The following is a 5,935-nucleotide window of genomic DNA, read 5'->3' as shown; positions in this document are numbered from 1 at the left end:
AGTTTTCTATACAAGTGTGGTTATAAGTAAGTTTCTAGATTTTCTTTGTTTTGTTTATTAGAAGTTTATATGCTTGCTTGACACCTGCTTCATAAAAACTTTTCACACTGAGCAAAAAATCCTTTTACAATTTTTTATTTTGGAATCCTTTGGCAATCTATTGGAGCCTATGAAATCTTTCTAAGAATGCTGTTTTTAAATACAAAGAACAAAATACATAAGATTAAAAAGGAAACCAATTATATTGAAATAGAGTTATCAAAATATTTTGCTATCCAAATTTAGGCACTTTCTGGGACTCCGAGGAGGAGGGGGAGGTCTGTGGATCCCAAGTTAAGAACTCCTGTAAGCTCTTCTAGCTCTAAAATGACAACCTATGACCCTTATTTCTTGCTGTGCTGCAAAGAAAAAAAACCCAATAACAATAGCTAGCATTTATATACCACTTTAAGATTTGCCAGTCATGGGACAGCTAGGTGGCACAGTGGATAGAGCATCAGCCCCTGAAGTCAGGAGGACCTGAGTTCAAATATGACTTCAGACACTTATTAACACTTCCTAGCTGTGTGACTCTGGGCAAGTCACTTAGCCCCCATTGCCTCAGGAAAAAAAAATTGCCAAGCACTCTTTTTATATATATATATATTATCTCATTTGATTCTCAGAAATAAGTATTTGAAACCTCTACCATGAGAAGGCCCAGATATGTTACTCTCACTTTTCACTTTTGACTGACATCCTATCCCTCTCTCTTCTACAACCCTCTGCTACCTTTCCAGCCCCTCTTTATTTTTTGCTTTTCTTATTAGCATGAATGCTCCTTGAGAGTAAGAAATGTCTTCTTGTTTTTGAATTTCCAACTTAAAGCACCTTGGAACATAATAAGGCTTAATGAATGTGATCTATCAATCTATTTATCTGTGATCTAGTATATTCTATCATATTATCAATCTATTGTATTTCTATTGCTTCTCTCTATTCTATCTATATTCTATTATTTATCTAATCTATCTATTTATTTATATATCTATTTAATCTATTCTATCCATACTCTATTATTTGTCTAATCAATCCATTTATCTATCTATCCATCCATCCATTTATCTATCTATCTATCTAATCGGTGTCTTCCTAACACAACTCCAGCACTCTGTCCACAATGTTATGGTAGTTATCAAATACAATTCTTTTTCCTTATTTGCAGAAGTAATCTGATAAATGCCTAATAACTGGCTCTGGAGGAAAATACACATAGGGACATATACAAAGAAGTACTTTTAACTTTGATCTGCATTATTAGCACTTTTTCCATTATTTAAGTCTTTAAAATCAGTAAAACACTAAATCAAGTCCAAGTCTGTACGTAGTGTTTGCTGATTTCTGAGGTGTAAATGCTCACACTGAGAATTTAACAGCTCTAGGGCCAGTCTGAAATGACTGCAGTATACTCCCACTTTCATTTGAACTTTTTTCAGTCCAGAACTTCCAATGGAATACTCTTCCATTGAAGAAGGGAGCTTCCTCCTCCCATTTCTTACTGTACTAATGGAAGCTGACTATTGCATTTTAATTCAACAGGTTATTTGCTTAGCATGGGTCTTCCCTTTTATTAAAAAAATTATCTTCCCATTAATAGGGAACTTCCTGACAATAAGGATTTTTGAAAGGTAACTAAAGGAAGGACAATTAAGCATTTGGAAAAAAGTGAATCAATTAACTTTATTTATGTTTTCAAAAGGACTTTAAAATTGCACATGTAAAGTTATTATTTTGTCATTTTTTTAATAGTTCATTTTTGAGATCAAGTAGAGTACTTTAAAAACATTAGAGACACATTTTATTTCCTTTTTGATTTGATCCTTCTTATGCAGCAAGATAAATACATATAATAAATACTACCATGTTTAAACATATATTGGATTACCTGCCATCTAGAAGAGAGGGTGAGGGGAAAGGGAGGAAATTAGAATACAAGGTTTTGCAAGGGTCAATGCTGAAAAATTATCCTTGCATATGTTTTGAAAATAAAAAGCTTCAGTAAAAAATTTTTTTTAAAAATCAGACAGGAAACAAGGGTAGGAAAAAATAGGTAATTCTAAAGCCTAAAACATTAAATCAAGGACAAGTGCTGAGACAATAAGTAATCTAAGTTACACTGTGCAGCATAGAGAGAATGGAGGCAGGAACCCTAGTAAGGAGGTTATATCAAGCTAGATATGAAATGATAATATAGTAACAGAAAGGCAGGTACAGCTATGAAAGATATTACAAAATAGCTTGATGATGAAGAAGGTAGAGGAAAGCAAATATGCAAAGATACAGAGATGAGAAAATACAAGGCATATTCAGAGAATTGTGAGTAGTTCCATTTGTGTGGAGTAGTGGGAACTAAGATAGGAAGATAAGGTATAGATTATAAAAAAAATGTGAATACCAAGTTGTGGAATTTGTACTTTATTCAGCAGATCCTGAGAAACTAATAAGTTTTGAGAAAAGAAGTACCACATTTAAATAATATCTTGGGTAGTGTAAGATCAAATTGGGGCTCAGGAGAGAGAAACTAGAGGTAAAGAAACCAGTTAGGTAATTGCAAGAATTCAGGGAAAAATTCTAAGAGCTGGTTACAGTAAAAATTAAAAGGAAGGGACAGATATATTGAGATATTGATAAAGAAAATTGGAACTCACCAGATAAAAAAGATGATAAAGCTGAAAATGTGTTTAAATCAAATTGTAAATACTAGATTCATAAGCTATTTGTGGAAACTAAAAATGTTTGACAACTTATTTCCAAGATTTTCAAATTGTTGTACACTAATACTCTGCAATGTATTATGGGGGAGGAATGAAGGAGTAAATAAATGAATGAATAAGAATAGTTATGAGCTTCCACGTTATGACTTTTGGATCTATTGTCAAAAACAGAATGTTGGCCTGGATGGACTAAAGGTCTGACCTGATAACCGCAGTTTTGTTGTTTCATCCTTGCGGTTCTGACCTTAAAAATTCTGTTTAGGTTACCTCTTTCAAGAAATGTTCAAGGTCTAATTAATCCCATTTAACTTTAATCACCCTATCCATTCTGGTCATCTTTGATCACATTTTATATATTTTTATTTTGTTGTGACTACTTTTGTAATTTTTTGTTGTGGTGGTTCCTATGTTAATTTATCTTAATCCAATTTTCTTACATAGATTGTAAGCCCTTTGAAGATAAAAACAATGTGTTGTTGGCGCAATCTTTCTTTTTAAACTTAAAGGAATAATATGAGTACAAATCCTCCCAAAATTTTCCATGTTCAAAATTGTGTGACTATGATTCACTTTGAGTCCATCACTCCTCTGTCAAAAAATAGAGAGTATGCCTAATCAAAAATGATGATTCTAAGAAGAGACTAGAAGTCATCTATCTAGTCCTTCACTTCTTCACTTGACAATTGGGAACTGAGGCACAAAGAAGTCAAGGACCTATCCAAGGCCACACAAAGTTGGGGCTTTTGATTCTCATGCCAACTTTCTCTTTGTATGTCTTATAGCACTTTGCCTAACAAGGATTTAAAATAAATTCAGATAGTTAAAATAACTATAAAACCAGTCTACAAAGCTAAATTATTCATATACTATACAATTTCAAAACTTTCAGGAAGAATATCCTGAAACACAATTTTCACCATAGAAACAAAGATAAAGTGAGCTATTTATTGCTCTGTTCTCTGTTTATTTCTTTAAAAAAAAAATAGTAGAAAGGGGAAGAGAGAGAAACTGTCACTGAATTGTTTTTATTTAGCCATTAATACAGGCTTATAAATAGTGTATTTTAGCTGAGGCCAAATTTGTGAACCACTAGAAGATAAAAATCTCTTTCCCAAAAAAACTAATAAAATTAATTTATTTTTATGATGTTGCTAGAAGAATTATATGGGGATTATTCCTTATATAGTAATGGATGCACCTCAATTTGTAATAAAATCTAGCTTGGTCTGAATTTGAAAAATCATCAAAAATGTTCTATTATCCCCCAAACCTCAGCAGGATGTTACAACCAACATTGAGAAGCCAGAAGAGTACATAGGAGGAACAAAGACTTAGCCCTCAACTCTGCTTTTAATTTTTTATTAACAAGAATTATTGCTGCCCTTTGAAAAGAAGTTGGCATACTTTTAAAAGAAGCCCAAGGCATGTCTAAAAGAGGGTCAGGCAAATCCCACATTCCACCCTTCTTCTCCTTCCCTCCCCCCCAACTTTGAAGGATAAAAAGAAAAATTAGAATAAGTATCTGTTCATTCAAATGGAGTTGATTTCCTCCTTATTTTGAAAACAGAAATTGCTTTTGAACTCGACAGTAAATCATAATTTTCAAGTGAAGATTTTGGCAAATTATCCTATTTTTTTTTGAGAAGTTTTAGCATTGGTCCCTTAAGATCTGGAAACACAATTACCAATGAAATAATCTTGAATTAATTCAAGCATTAATTTTTTGCAGCTGTTCTTAAAATTAAACTTCTTTTAGGTTGGAATGGCTGAGAAATTAGGCTCTTCAATTCTGTACTTCCTTTTCTTCCTAGTTCTTCTTTCTGAAATTTTCTTTTGAATAGTTAAAAAAAATAAAGGGTTTTTTCTTTTTAGTAATATAAAATTGATTTGATGCTTATAATATTTCCAAGTTCAGGGCAATTTAAAGCTCCAAACAAAAATGACATTGGTTTTTCAGTACTTTCCTTAAGAGTGTTGATTGATGTTTTGTACTTGGTCCTAAATCAGTTTTAAAATTTATATATAAAAGAAGCACTTGAGTTTTCCCAGAAGGATTTAAGTAAATGACTTGACCACAAGGTAAGAAGTTCCTCAATCAAAAAAGACCTTTATGTACACACACACACACACACACACACACACACACACATACACACACAGTAGATCTTGTAGTGGCAAACTAAAAATTAAGGGGATATCAATTAATTGGGGGAATAGCTAAACAGATTATGGTGTGCATATGTTTACATGCTTACTTATGTATATAGATATGTATGAAATGGAACACTCCTCTGTTGTAAGAAATGATGAAAAAGATGGTTTCAGAAAGTTTTGGAAAGACTTATATGAAGTAATTGATAGTCAAAGAGCCAAACAATAATACATATTACAAAATATCATAAAAGACAAACAACTTTGAAAGACTGAAAAAGTCATGTCCAGTCATGATTCCAAAGGACTGATGATGAATCAATCCATTAGCTAACAAACAAGTGATGATTTAAGATGCAGAATAAGATATACATTTGTGGACATGACTAATATAGGAATTTGTTTTGATTATGCATATTTGTTAAAAGAACATTTTTTTTTCTTTTAATCAGGGAGTAGGAAGGGGAAAAATATTTGTATATGAAAAATAAAAGGAAAGGGAATAAAACAAGATAAGAAAAAAAGTTCCTCATCAACATCAAATTATATAGCCTTGGCCACTGGATGAATGAAATAAGCTGAAGAACATAGAAAATTTTCAATTATTAACTGAGAATATCAGTCATAGTATTTGTGGCTTACAGAAAAAGCAAGTTTAACCCCACTGTAAGGTGAAATTTAAGGAAATAATTAATTCTTCACTTTTTCATTTGTGTCCACCGAAGAGAGTTATGAAGGGAAGAAATTTCTTTCATTCCCTCTTTTGGGAATAGTATTTTATAGCAGCCTCTGATTAGTCTCCAGAGATTCCTTCTCACCCAGGTAGCATCTCTGCAGCACAGCTGGGCCTGGTGTTCCTGATTAGATGAGGTTCCCTCTGTATTCCCAGAATCACATCCCTGACTTATCCCACTGTCTGGAGGTGAAAGTTTCTGTGGTTCCTGCTGAGGCTTCAGTCCAACCCGGATTCCCACTTAGTGTTTCTGAGGAGCTAGCCCTAAGGTGGGTGCACTTCATATGGGTTAATCCCC

Source organism: Sminthopsis crassicaudata, chromosome 4 (assembly GCF_048593235.1).
Source record: "Sminthopsis crassicaudata isolate SCR6 chromosome 4, ASM4859323v1, whole genome shotgun sequence".
In the NCBI taxonomy this organism is placed as follows: Eukaryota; Metazoa; Chordata; class Mammalia; order Dasyuromorphia; family Dasyuridae; genus Sminthopsis; species Sminthopsis crassicaudata.
Note: the sequence above shows the minus strand (reverse complement) of the source record.